Raw genomic sequence first — 15,653 nt, 5'->3', positions numbered from 1 at the left:
ATGAAAAAAAAAAAGTGAAGAAAAGCAAAAAGAAATTACCTATATCTTGTACCACATATAAAAATTCAAGCAGAAATAAATCATAGATTTAAATATAAATTTGAAAACTGATAAACTTCTAGAAGAAAAAACAAGAACATTTTTGCTATCCAAAAATATTCAATATACAACACAAAAAACAGATGACATTTTAAAAATATTGTTAAATTAAACCTCAATGAAATTAACAACACAGCTCTTCGAAAGACTTTTTTTTTTTTTTAATGAAAAGCCACAGATTACAAAAAATATTCTTAAAATAAATATTTGTTATGACTGGTGTCCAAAATGTATAATTTTCTCTCATAACTAAAAAATAAGAGAAAAACAATCCAAATTTTTAAATGAGAAAAAGATGTGAACACTTAAAGAGAATTCACATATAATAAAGACATGAAAAATTGTACAACATCATTAGCCATCAGAGAAATGTAATTTAAAACCATAAAGAAACAGCAGTACACACCTATCTATAAAATTTCACCCCCCCCCAAAAAAAATGACAATAGCCATTATTGGCAAATATATGGAGTTTCTGGAACTTTCAAACCTTCTTGGCCAGAATACTAAGTGGTAGATCCGCTTTGTAAACCCTTTTGGCCATTTCTTAAAAATTTAAAAATTCACATAATATGTACCTGATCATACCTACTCCTAGATATTTAATGAAGAGAAATGAAATAAATATTCATACAAAAAATGTGCATGAATGTTCATATCATTATTATTCATAATTATCAAAAAATGGAAATGTCTACCACCTCGAATGAAATGAATAAATAATCTGTGGTTCTTCCATATAATTAATTCTACTTAGTAATACAAAGGAATGGACAGACAGTACACGTCACAACAAGGAAGATTATTAAATTAATTATGCTAATTGAAAGAAGCCAGATTAAAAAAAAAAAGTGTAGTTTGATTATATTTATTTTACATTCTGGAAAAGCAAAACTATAACCACAGAATAAAAATGGTTCTTTGAGGCAGAAGGTGGTAGGAAGGGTTAAAAGCAATGAAAAGTAATAACATTTAAATACAACTAGGTATGACTAAAATATGCAGTGGTAAAATTACTTCCACCAAAAATACTGTGCCGTAAATTAATAGATACTGGTAGTGTTCATGGCAGCATTATTCACAGTGGCCAGGACATGGAACCAACTGAAGTGTCCTATGATAGATGATTGGCTAAAGAAGCTGCGGTACATATATACAATGAAATATTACTCAGCCATAAGAAGAGATGAAATACTGCCCTTTGTGACAACATGGATGGACCTTAAGATAATCAAGCTAAGCGAAATAAGCCAGACAGGAAAAGTTGAAAATCACATGTTATCACTTATATGTGGAATATAAATCTAAAAGCAACAAATGAACAAGAAAAACAAACAGAGACTCATGGACATGGATAATAGACTACTGGTTACCAGAGGGGGGTGGGGAGGGGACAAGGGGATGGTAGATAGGGTAAAAGGGGTCAAATTTCTTTCTGGTGACAGAAAGAAACTTAACTATGGGAAGTGAACACACATAGTAAATATATATATATATATATGCCTTATTGATAAAATGTACAGCTAAAACATCATATTTTGTTAACCAATGTTACCATAAAAATAAATTAAATTAAAAAAGAGGAATACACAGGGTAGGAAAAAAAAGTGGTGATGACATGAGATTTCTATCAAAGTATCAATTATGTTTCTAAAATAGATCCAAAATAGGAAAGTTAGGACTGTTCAAGGTAGATATTATCTCATTTATGTTTGAAATATCACTGCCTCCTATGTAGTAAAGAATTTTAAAAAACTATATGTAAAAGATGTATAGAAGGACAGAAATATAATCATGGAAATAAACTAGGAGGCCAGGCTAGCAACCATTATTGCTTGCAAACAAGTGTAGCAAAGTAGCCAGCTATAGTGTTTGCTCTCAGAGGTGGAACTGACAGTTTAGATAGATTTTTTTATGCAATCAAGGAAAACAGTGGAATGAAGATTAAAACTGAGTTTATAGCTTGAAAACTGGCACAAGGTGAGGCAATTCATTCATATTGAAAAGTAAGATGTGGTATAGTTATCGATATGTACTTGTATTTATTTATTTGTTTATTGATTGATTGATTATTTTCTAGGAGGGTAACTAAGAAGTTGGTGGTAGAACAGGGGAGGTACATTTCAACAATGTTCTTTTGGATATGGCTCACTTGAGATATCAATAGGAGATACAAGTGTAACTAGAAGTATGCAATATGCTATATGAGGTTCAAGTTGAATGATGAGTTTCAGATTGAAGACACATATTGGAAAATAATAAATATAATATAAAACATGAGCCTGGATAAATCGAATTGTACAGTGTAGAAAGAAAAAAAAAATAAGAGGATTCAGGATAAACTTGAGAACACTTTAAAATGCAGATGTTTGGTAAAGCAGAGCAGTGAACCAAAGAGATAGAGAAGCAGCAGCTAAAGAAATACAAGGAACGTTGGAAAGATAAGGTGTTAAAAAATCCAAGAAAGAAAAATGTCAAAAGTTTCTGAGAAATCAAATAATACAGCATTAGAACATGTCTTTGCTAGACTAACAATGGCCACAAACTCTTTGCCACTTCTTTCCTTGTGGAGTGGGTTGATTTCCTATCCCCTTGAATCAATGTGTTATGTGAATGCTTTGACAAGTAAAAAACGGCAGAAGCAACACTGTACCAGTGTCTGGGCCTTAGTCTTAAGAGCCTGAAAGCTTTGGCTTCCTGTCTCTTAGAACATTTTTCCTGGGGAAACCAGTCAACAGGCAAAAATGGTAAAGATCTAATTACTCTGTGATCGCCATACTGTGAGGAACCCCATTAGCTAAATGCAAGTCCACAGTAAGAGAAACATCTTAGTGTAGAAGCCTGTAGAAGATTCAAGTCTCATTTGCCATATGCTGCAATCATATTAGAAAACTTCAGCAAGAACAGCCCAGCTGAAATACCAAAAATATGAGAATGATGATGAATTGCTAATTTAAGATACTGTTATTGACTATAAAAATTAATCCAGAATAGGAGGCAAATTCTCTGCATCTTAATAAGCTTTTCAAACCAACTATTTAATTTTATCTCTAATGTTACCAGATTAATTTTTTTATTGCATTTTGTTCTCATTTAAATGACTTTACTAAGTAATATGCAGTTTCTTATTTGATATTTATTTTCAAATTTTGGGGTTTCAAACTATATATTTCCTAATTGTTAAACTGCATTTTTTTCCAAATTATTTTTGATCCTTTCACCTCCAAATTAGTTACATTTTATTGTATGGCCAATATCAAATACAATAAATTATATCTTTCTCACTAATGCTTACTTCATTTCTCTTTTTCTTTCATAATTAATTGCCTTCTGTTAAACTACGCACTTTATATATTCCTTCTGAAAAAGTTGGTGAATAATGTATCTGATACATAATATTTGAAAATTCACCTACATTACTAAATGGCAAATTAACTGGATACAAAATTTAAAGTAGGACATGATGTTATAATTTTTCCAAAGCCTTTTTAATTAGAAATCTTGTTTGTTTTTAGTCTTTTCTAATACATTTTTTTCTTTGTTGCTCATCCCTTTACACAGTCTTTATTGCTTACTTTAGCTGCTTCCATTTATCTTGGAAGTTCCATAGTTACAGGGCAATGTAATTAATATGGATGTTTATGTCCTCTGACTGAAGATTTGATCTAGAATCACCCAATGCCTTTAGTTCCTCTTTTTTTATGTTTTAATATGGGTTAGTTCTTCAACCTCTCTTTATCTTTCATAAAACACTACAGTTTTAAATTTGCATTTCAGAAAATTGAAAGCCACTTGTTTTGTAAATTATCTTTTAGTTTAGGTTTGCCTAATATCTTCTCATGATTATGTTCATATTGTCCATTTTGAGCAGAAATACTATATTTATGACATTGTGTCTTTACATCAAGAGGCAGCAGCACATGATATTAGTTTGTACATTATTGATTATGTAATTATGATTATATACTTATAGTCAAATTTCAATAATATGCTAATCCTTGACTTTGTATCTCTCTGTTTTTTATAATAAGAATTCTGGCTCTAAATATCAATCTATTTACTCATTTGCTCAATTCTGCAACATACAAAAAGTAGTTTTCAAATTGCTATATTCATACTACCATTAAAAATGAAACCCATAATGCTAAAACAAACAACTAACAACTTGTTCTGGATGGAATCATATGTATGTTAAAAATTAGCAGTGTTGCTTATTATATCTGTAGTTTAAAATTACTTGGAGTTAAACATAATTAATAGTTAAAATAAACATAGTTTTAGAAAAGACATACAAAAATGGAGAAGAATCTCATAGCCAGAGCAGAAATCAGGAGTTGAAGCCGAACATGGCCCATAGGGGTTTAGAGACTGCATCTATCCCCAGAGGTTATTTTTTTCATGAACTAAGCTCCCAGAGCATCGAGGAGCTAGAATGGCCTTTGTTATATAAAGCTAATTGAGAGCTTTGTTTCATTTATCAAACTAGAAAAAGGCAAACCCTACATAACTGAATAGAGGCTCAGTATTTGTGTTGGAGATCTGCCATGTTTTATGAGCATATAATGGAGCCATTCACTTGAAAACTAAGTTTAAATGATGTATACTTCAGGACAGAGTTTTAATTCCACTACCCAATCAGGTTGAGAACCTCTGAAATGTTTACATAAAACCTGGTCTCGAACTAACCAGATATGTAGAAAACTGGCAGAAGAAACAAAGAAACAAATAACAACAACAACAAAAAATTCCCAAAGGACATATCCACAAACCAGAGCAGAGTATGTATTACAATATAATTCTGAAGATGGTTCGCTCACATTAATACAGAATACATGGTGAAATAAACTCTTATTTAGGAAGCCAGCAATCCTAACACACAAGAACATTTCACAGCATGAGCCAGTGTATAAATAAAAGAAATATGTATCATAGTCCACAGAGCAGAGGGAAAACATGATTTTTATTGCAGCCATGTGGTAGAAGACTCAAATAGAAAGAGAACACTGAGTTTAGGCTGTGCATCGGGTGTGTACATCACACAGTTCTATGCTATTAGAAGGAACAAAACCACAAAAAAGTTTCAGATTTCAAAATACCAATTAATATATAAATTTGAGTGTTATTATTAGTATTCTGGTTAAGTAGAAAATGGAAAACATTTTATTATATTACTCTGTGAAAAATATTATGACAAGATAGTTAGCTTTTGATAACTCGATTGACACGTTTAGGATATATTTTAAAGCACAGGAAATGAATTCATTGAACGTTTCTAAAACTTGTGATTTTCTGCTTAATATGGCTTTTCTATTTCACTCTGAGTTTTATAGTAATAGCTTGACTTGCATAAAAATATACCTATCCTGTTTACTTTATTTGTGAATGCATTTGAAGCTCCTATCAAAACTTTTCTAAAGGAGCTTTATGATAACATTTATTATCAAAAAGAGGAAATAATAAATGTAAAATCATCAGGATAACCACTGTATCTCCTTTGAAGGAACCTCTCCCAAAGATATGTGAATTTCAGGTATAAAAGTGATTAGGATAACATTCAAAGGTTTATTGACCAACTTATCTGTTTTTATATTGGTTCAATATAGAGTAAATGGCCACATAATTTTGTGTGCTGTCACGCTTCAAAGTTTTATTTAAAGTTTCCTAATACATCTCTGGGTGAAAATGTTAATTGCTCAAAAATAACTGGGATAAAATCAATAGAATTTTAAAAATCCTGATATCATAAATTATATAGCCCTATAAAAGCTTGAGTTTTTATTATTTCTTCAAGATCTTTGGAATGGTTATATGTGATTGTTCTTAATGGCTTGTTATATAATACAAAATCTCATCATTGTTTTAGTTTTCAATTCAAGGGTAAATTTTTATGAGCCCAGTTGTTACAGATAATACAAAGCCTGATGAATTGGGGCTGAGTAAGCAAAAGCAGAAACTGCAGTATTTTCACAGTATTAAGGGAAAAATTGTCCTGATTAAATTTTATTGACACAGAACAGATGTTAGTAAGTAGCTGCATGTAGGGACGGAACACAATAAAAATCCATTTTTAGATAAGGAATAAATCCATTCTCATATTTCAAATTTTAACAGTTGGGATTTAGAAAAAAAAAATTTCCCAATAAAAATGTCTCAGTTTTTGTGATCTGAGTAATCTCAAACCTGATTATGTTAGTGAAATTGTCTTCCCAGAAACCTGCCTTATGGGTACCATTATTCCCTATGTACAGTGGTTTTCAATTATAGCATTGATTTCCTGCATTTCTATAGTCATATTTTACTGCTTAGATGGTTTTCTCCCTTCTCATTTGACCAAGATAGTATCTGTTTGTTTTGCTATGAGTTTTTTGTTTCTAGATGGTACTCCGTCTTGTGGAAATACTGATGGAAACCATGGCTTGATGCATACCCATGAATCTATGTATACATATTTAGCACCTATTTCAAATTCCTACAATGGGAATGGTTACTTTCTAAATTTACTCAGTGATAAGCATGCTTTTAAAAAGTAAAAATTTGAATGGATTATTTATTTAACTTTATTTAATTTGTGAGGTAACATTATATTAAAATCATGTAGAACTCAAATGGGTTCTACTCCCAAGGAAAAATGACAGAATATTTGATAGATTGATCTTTTTTAAAGAGCCATTGAATTAGGTTTTCGAATGCCAATTCATATGGTATGTCTTACGGCAAAATATAGCTGTTAATGATAAAAGGAGCAGGTCAATATTCTAAGCAATAATCAGCTCTATAGAGTAATGCATGGAAAGTATTGGAATGCAAACCCAATCTGTACCAATTAATGGCCTTTTTACACTCTTCGAAGCCATTAGTCTGGAAAATTCAATTTGATTGGTACATGTGCAACTAAGTCTATAGTATAAACTTGTAGAATCCAGTGTATAGAGGAAATGTTGGTCTGTGGCATCAATTTCTGCCGAAGAAACCTTCCTGTAATAAGATACACATACGAGACCTCAAATTGTGACACTTCATAATGATGGGGATGGTTAGAACATCTTCATAAGGCTATTTACAACATGAATCCAAAAAGTTTTCATGGGCAGTTTTTAATTGGGTTTAGTCATCAGAAAGTGACTGATGTCAGAGTTTTTTAGAGGAGTCTTGAGATGCTTTGCATATCTGTGGAAGGTAAGAGCTCTCCAAATTCATTTGTGCCTTGGAGTGATTTTGAAGAATCTTATCAATAGAGTGCCATTATTATGTTTTTAGATGATATTTGGGGTTTCCCCTTAAGTATTTTACCAAGTTGCAGAGCGAATTTTTGTTCTCGTTTTGTTAGGGTTTCATGTGGCTCCAAAGAATCAGTTTACTTGTTTTTTTCCCGAAGAATTCCATTTCTTTTTCCAATGCTCTTGCACTCTGAGAATAAGAAAGGCAGTGAAAACCATGTCCATTCTGGAAGAATTTGAACATATCTTGAATTAACTTTCCAGTAAAATTAAATGTTATTTCCTTTTCCCATCCTTATAATAAGGAGAGATTCAAGAGAAGCTAATCTGGCTAGATTTTCTAAAGGCTTGACAAATGAAGCATGGCTAAGATATATCTAAGGAAGAATTCAATGTGATATGGTGGCAAGTCTGTGGTCCAGTTATGGCTGGATAATATTATCAGCCACATGGAAGATATCAACGAAGAGGTCATATCTTAATACTGTGTCCCAGTTGAAAGCAGTCAGAATCTGCCATCTTGATTTGTGGATTTGCTTAATAAAGCAGTCATAATTAGAGAATCATCTCAAGAGTACTCAATAGAAATAGGCAAAATATGAGATTATCAATATATAGAATTCACATGAATCTGAGAATAAAACCATCAAGTTGAATTTATTTCATGGACAGAGAACGATACACACAAAAAGGATGAAGATTTATTTGCAAAAGCCTTATTGTAATATGGTCCACAAAACTGTGTCCTTTAGCTAAAAGCAAAGTGATATAAGCTGTCAGTGTAAACAGTCACATGCACACACACTAAACAATTTTTTTAAAATTAAAAAACAAAGTATCGGTAGGGATAGAGGCTTATTCAATTACTTCAGGAATAGAGGAAAATGCTACTTAAATGATATCTAAGAGATCCTGGAAAAATAGGTACACCTACCTCCCAGTTTTCTTAGAAAAATTATGGTCTTGTAAGAACTAGCTCAAAGATGACAATGACCCTCTGCAGGGGAGAATCACTGACAGTTTGAGTGAATACCAGCTTCCCTCAGAGGGAATATTGAGAATGACAAGGTAGAGGGATGCTATGAATAACAATTATTTTACTTAAATTCGAATGGATGATAAACTTAATTACTTTTTTGCTTCTAAAAGAACATATCTGGAGTTTCAATTATAAAATGAATAATGTCTAAGTTACTTTTTCGGAGGAGAGGAAGATGTTTAGATAGATACCATCTGATAACCTAAAAAGAACACATTTCAAATGGGATAAGTTGTCACACTAAGGAGATTAACCTGTGAATGAAAAGAAATGTATAATGAAGTAGATCTAAAGACAGAGAGAAGTTTTCAGATGGAAAAATAACTATATGGTTAAAAAACGTCAGCATGTACAATTTTAGAAGATAAGAGAATTGCAGTATTTTTTTTCTCCATGCAATATAATAGTGTAGCTTCATTGTCCTTGAGAAAATAGATTCGATGTACTACAATTTCACAGAAAAAAAAAGCACTTTCCTGTTCTAGAAATATAAGTGACTAAACTGAAGTCGGATTTCTTCAGGCTGATCTTGCATACATTTAACGATCATAGCCTGATTGCCAGTTCTTTTTCAGCACTTTTGGAAAAGTTCTTTAATAAGATTATTTGTTTTTCTTCCTGCTCAGTGGAATGACAGTCCAAGAGGATTTGAAAATCTATAAACTCTTTGATTTTCCTCTGATCTTTATAGCAAACCTCCCTTATTCTTGAAAGTCCTACAGCATCTTCCTCCATGATTCTAGTTGAAATGAGAAATTTCACATGCATTAACTTAGCCTCTTGATCTCTTTCAATTTGGTCACGTTCTTCACAATGAACTGCTAATTTTGCCAATTTGTCCATTAACTTTACTAGTCAGCTTCTTGGACTGTTGCAATGACCTTAAATTACTCTTAAAATTTGAATAAATGGCTGTGTAACAATAGAACACCTAAAACACAAAGAGGTTTTTCAGAACAAAAACTGTGTTTGAGGACTTCATCAATCTATTGATTTTTTCTATTTGCTTTTTTTTTTCTTAAAAAATGTCTCTATGATTTATCTTTGTCTGCTTCTAGAAATTCCTATACTTCCAAAGGATTAGCTTATTGGTCAGTCTACTTCTGTATATACTTTGCAGATATTGTGATTCTTCTAGAAAACAGTGGCACAACATTGATTCTATAGGTAAATTTATATGTAGACACTATCGTTGAATGTGACCAAGCTTCTCCATGGTGTTACCATTGCTATATTTAAATTTTAGAAAAGCAATGAATAGTCCAACAAAATCATTCTTGGTGATTAATCAAATTTACCAAAAAAAGTTGGACATACTATAATTATAAATAAAGCACTATCTCTTGTTTATTTCCTTTTTTTCTGTTTTATGACTAATAATATATGCTCACTTTTGTTTCTATATTCTTTTTCTGCATCGATGGCTTTCTTTCAAAGTTAGTCATTTTACCTTTTTAGATATCGCTTTATTCTTGCCTGTTTAAAAAAAAAAAAAAAGCCTCTAGTGCAAATCACAGTAGTACATATAATTCAAAAGTACTACAATGCCATTTCAATTTAGAAAAAAATTAGTAATTGGTAAACTATAAACTATGCAGTCTGAAGTCAAGATGATTTTAAGAGGGATAAAGCTTAACTATTGAAAAGTGATACTAAAGTTAAGAACAATTTAAAAACGTTAAGTCTTAAAATGTTCCTTTAGAAAGTAAGCATGCTTTTAAAGTTACAGTTATTAGGTACATATTTGCCTGAATTTTCCATGCAGTCTTATCTGGAAAATTAGTTTTCTTAAAGCTGTTAATTTACAATAGAGCTTCCAATTACCTTAATGGTGTTAAGTTCTGAATATTGTTTTCAATTACAACAATATAGCGCATTTAGTGGATAGATGTTATCGCTTCATAAGGTTCATGCTCTGTACTGTATCAGGCTTTTTATTACTATGTTAAAGTTTCAAGAAACAAGGAAAAATTGCCTTGAAACCAAACTTTGTCATTTAAGAAAGTTTCTTCGTAAGTTAGACAGGAGCACACCACTGTTTTTGTTTTATGTCACTACTTTGTTAATTTATTTATGAAACAAGAAAAAATCTCAAAGTCTCTATTAAAAGTTTATTTCTGACAAATATAAAAACATTATTGAATTAGGCTAAATTATTTATGTGGATCATCTATTCAATTTAATTTTATTAATTTTGATTAAGTGGTCCATATTATAGAATAGAGAAACAATACATAAATAAATAGACCTCAGAATAACAATTTTACATATTTTTTTCAACATGGTTTCATAAACCTCTTAATTAGGAGTTATTTTCTGCATCTCGATAAAAAGTTAAATAATTTAGAATAAAACAACAAACTGAAATAAATGAGTGAGGAACTGCATCATCCATCAAAACAGCAATAACACATGCTAATTATTTACTACAGCATATATTTTAATAATATAATATACCCCTCTATACACTAACTCTTAGTAGACTAATTCCTACTATTTGTCCCATCTTTGTATGTGCCCTGATAACATTATCTTGAAGTGGTACTTGCTCATTTGCATTACTACGGATAATAAAGATTTAACTTCATTTGATAAAATGCAAATTATTCCCCACTCCCTACCTACCATTAGTCCTCACTACTACTCACACACAGAAAAGAGAGGAAGAAAAGAAAGAGAGATAGAGAGATTCTTAATCTTTGACATCTTTTCTTCAACATAATTATGTGCTATATATAGTTAAGTTGGTGCTGTCAGTTACATTAGGGTTTGAAATCTGGCCTTGCCCTTGGCTGTTGTATTTTTTTTTCAAGTGTATTATCTAATCAGTGGAGTAAAAATATCTCACAATGTATGTATGTGATATAGATTTTGAAAATAAAATGCCTAGAATAGCGCTTGCTATACTGAAAAAGCACACAGTATATTGTTTCGTTGATATAAGTGCCATTTGGCACTTAGTATGATTCAATAAATCCTAAACAAAACAGGAAAGAATCTTCAATCATTTTATGACAAATACAAATTAATTCTGAAATATTGGAAACTATTATTTGAAACAGGAAAACTGAAAATATTCCTGTTGTTCTAAGAGGAAATGATGCAATTTAGAATGCAATGTGAATAGGTTGAGTATTTTTAAGTGGAAAGAGAGAATTCATTTTTAAATTGAATACTGTAGAGACTGATGGTTATCCAAACAGTACAGAGAATATTGCCAATGAAATGAAAGATGGCAGAGCTTAAGGCCAAGGGGAGAAAATCCAAAAACACTGATTAGATAAAAGAGCTTCCTTTTCTCCCCTCAATATTTCCATACTCAGGGTAAAACAGAGGGACACAAGTAGAGAAAATTTTAAAAAGTAATGGACTAAGTGCAAAATTTAGTTGATTTTGATAATGTTAAAAAGAAAACCAAAGACCATCTTTAAGAAATATAGAAAACCAAAAGAAACATCTAAATAACTGTGTATTACCAGAGCATTTTCATGAAAGTCAAACCAAAGAATAGAAACAAAAAGTATGACTGTTGCAAAAAAAGTCATGATTTAGAGAAATAATCTAGGAAAACCAAGATAATAAATTATTGCATTGTTATAGAAAGTTAGTGAATCAGTAATCTGGCTTTAAACAAACAGAATACAAAATGTAGAAATATTTCCAGGCCAATAATTAAATAAAAATTTAAATGTTTTAGAAGAAAATATGGGAACATATATTTGAGGACTTGATTTAGCAATGACTTCTTAGATATAACACCAAAACTATGTTCCATAAAAAGGGAGGAAAAAACAGATCACATGTCTTCAAGCAGTTTTTGTTCTGAAAAATACAGTGCTAAGAGAATGAAAAGACCAGCTAATGGATGGGATAAAATGTTTTCAAATGACATAGTGACAAATGAAATATATCTAGACTCTAAAAATAAAACTCACAATTATAATAATAAGCAGCCATATAAAACTGGAGAAAAAATTGAACAGATACTATACCAAAGAAGATATACAGATAGGCAACATGTCCATGAAAAAATGTTCAACATCATTAGTTATTCAGGAAGGTAAAGTAACACCGTAATGAGATATCACTAGAAGACTACTAGAAAGGAAAAATAATAATAATAATGTCAAATACTGGTGATAATACATAGTAACAGGAACATTCTTATATCACTAGTGGGAATACAAAATGGTATATCAAATTTGGAAAAGAGTTTGGAATTTTTATATAAACATGCATTAACACACGACCCAGAAATCCTACTTCTAGGTATTTTATTTTCAAGTAAAATAAAAGCCTATGTTCACATGCACACACACACACACACACACACACACACACCCCACACACACACACACACACAATTATTGAATGTTTATAGTTGCTTTATTCTTAAGTGTCAAAAACTGGAAACAACTGAAATAGCCATCAACAAGGGAATAGATAAATTGTGGTATATTCCATTAAATTCTCCTCAGCTATTAAAAAACATTGATAAACAATATAGATGAGCTTAAACAAATTTTGCCAAATGCAAAAAGGCTCAAAAGACTACCTACATACTGTGTGATTCCAATTTCATCACATACAAGAAGACACAAAACTCCAATGATAGATAAAAGATTTCCAGTGGTTAAGGTTGGAGAAGATCTAGATTATAAAGGTAGCAGCATGAAGAAGTCACTGTTGTGTTAATTATTAAACTATTCTCTATCTTGATAGTGATGATGGTTACATTTCTCAAAATTCACAAAATTGTACACCAAGAATGAATTATATTGTATGTAATTTTTAAAATAAACAATTTAAATAAATATTGTGCATATATGTATTTATTTACATATGCTAGATATATATCACAATATATGTATATAAAATACAGTTGACCTTGAAACAATATGGGCTCACTTACATGCAGACTTTTTTTCAATAAATATACAATGAGCCCTCTGCATTCCTGGGTTTTGCATCTGTAGATTCAAACAACTGTGTATCAAAAACAGTATTTGGATCTAAGGTTGAGAATCCACGAATGAGGTGGCATTGTTCTATGCTATTTTATATAAAGGGTTTGAGCATCCACAAATATGGGTATCCATGGAGGTTGGAGGAGTCCTGGGACCAATCTCCCCACAGATTCTAAGGGATAACTGTAGTTAAGTTTTCAGGGAGTCAAGTTATATACAGGTTTTCAACTGTGGGGTGGGGTGCTGGCACCCCTAACTCCTGCATTGTTCAAGGGTCAACTATATATTTATTTCCCTAAAAAAAATACAAAGAGACATAGCCAAATAAGCCAATATCTAAATTAAAGTTCAACACTACAAATATTCAAATAATTCCAAACAAAGTCAGGAAAAGAGAAACAGAAAATCAAAAAGAGAAGACAAATACAAAACAAACAAAAAATGGTATGCTTAAATATCACACATTAATAAGTATATTAATGAAAATGATATAAACATACAATTTAAAAGACTGTGATTTTCAGGGTGTATTAAGAAAATATGACTCAGCCACATGAATTGAGATAAATATTTTATGAATGAAAATTATATGGATAAATTTTTTTAAAAAAATAATAGACTATACAAATATAACCTAAAGAAATCTAGAATAGCTTTATTAATATAAGCAATGTAGTCATTAGAACAAAGAAAATTACCATGGATAAAAAATATTAATATATGATAAGATCAATTTACCAAGAAGATATAACAATTTTAAACATGTTTGTACCTAACAATAGAGTTTCAAAATAAATGAAGCAAAAACATCTAGAACTTTGAAAGGAGAAATCCATAAGACTAATCCATAAGATAAGCATCTCTTAGTAATTAGTAGAACAAGTAGGCATAAAATCATAAAGGATGTGTAAGACTTGAACAACTTTCATCACTAAACTTGATCTAATTGATATGTATAGAATATTAGAACACTTCCACTAATAGCATGTACTTTTTTTTGTCCGCTGGATGTTATAATATAAAAGAGTACCTCATAGAGAAGGTATGAAGAATAGGCTGAGGAAGCCTCTGATACAATCTGGCTTTATAGCTCCTATAGAGGAAACCACAAATTGTACAAGATGTATGTCTTAACAAGACATGAAAGAAAGTCATTTTGTTTCATCTAAATTCCAAGGTCAGTGATTAGAACTTTTTCTAGTCTCTATTGTAAATACATGCTAATGACCAGCCATAGTCTTGTATTGTTCTGACTACTTAAGTGGTTAACTCCTTGGAAAGGGAAGATGGTAAAAGTAATAGGATGGCAAAAAATCAGGAAGAAACAAATAACCCAGTTGTACAGCCCTGAGTACATTTTAGAAGCTCTTTCTCTAATGATAGAAACAATGATACAAAATTTTAAATGAAATAAGAAAGAATCAATATGAGATTCAAAGACTATAGTTCAGGAAAATTTCAAACAATGCTATGGAGTATAGACAGCAGCAAAAACAAAGAGAGCCTGTCGCTTTATTTTATTATATAATTGGACTTATACATGAAACAGAACTTCAAAAAATAAATTGGGATAGGATAGAATCAATTTAGAAATCTTTTATACGTGGTTGATGATTTTTGAAGAGCCTTAGAAAATAAACAAGTTTGTTTGTTCATTTATTATTACTTTTTTAGGTGAGGCAACCCTTGTTTGACCTCACAGATTGCAAGGACTTTGTCAGCTTGCAATCTTTAATTTTTTTATTTTTTATGCCTACAGCACCTGGTCTTCCTCGGTGGTCTCCCATCCAAGTACTAACCAGGCCCAACCCTGCTTAGCTTCCAAGATCAGACGGGATCAGGCTTGTTCAGGGTAGCATGGCCAGAGATGAAAATAAACAAGTTTAAATCAAAGTACGAACCCAAAACATCCTCTGTGCTTTAAGAGTCAAGGACTTGAAGATAGGATAGCAAACAGTATTACAAGTTAAGCCTTTTGCAAGAATTCTTATTGGTTAAGAATAAGAAAGATAGATGTGTTCTTATAAAAATGCATCTAATAAACTTTCTTTAAGAAATTCATAGGACCCAAACCAATGCATTGTTTATAAAGACATTTGGACAATGAAAGGACATTCTTATTGACATAGATGCCACTACCACTATCACAGAAAACCATACACTTTGGAATACAAAAACTACTTAAGTAGTGGGAATTTTTAATAGTCCTAAACCCCTGTCCATGTCTTAACTGTTACTTTGTGGTTATTATTAGAAAATTATATTTTCTTCTGTGAGAGCCAATTTATGTAATCTAAAAGGGAAGAATCTATACTGTAAAAGGAATCACCG

The 15,653-nt window shown here is 31.1% G+C and overlaps 1 pseudogene; it reads right to left on the bottom strand.

Annotated features, from left to right (window-relative positions):
- Positions 1-15,072: 15,072 nt before the first annotated feature.
- Positions 15,073-15,191, bottom strand: LOC112481399 (annotated as a pseudogene).
- Between the last annotated feature and the right edge of the window lie 462 nt (positions 15,192-15,653).

Source organism: Pteropus alecto, unplaced genomic scaffold (assembly GCF_000325575.1).
Source record: "Pteropus alecto unplaced genomic scaffold, ASM32557v1 scaffold72, whole genome shotgun sequence".
NCBI lineage: Eukaryota > Metazoa > Chordata > Mammalia > Chiroptera > Pteropodidae > Pteropus > Pteropus alecto.
The sequence above is the reverse complement of the archived record's forward strand: the minus strand, read 5'-3'. Positions and strand labels throughout refer to the sequence as shown.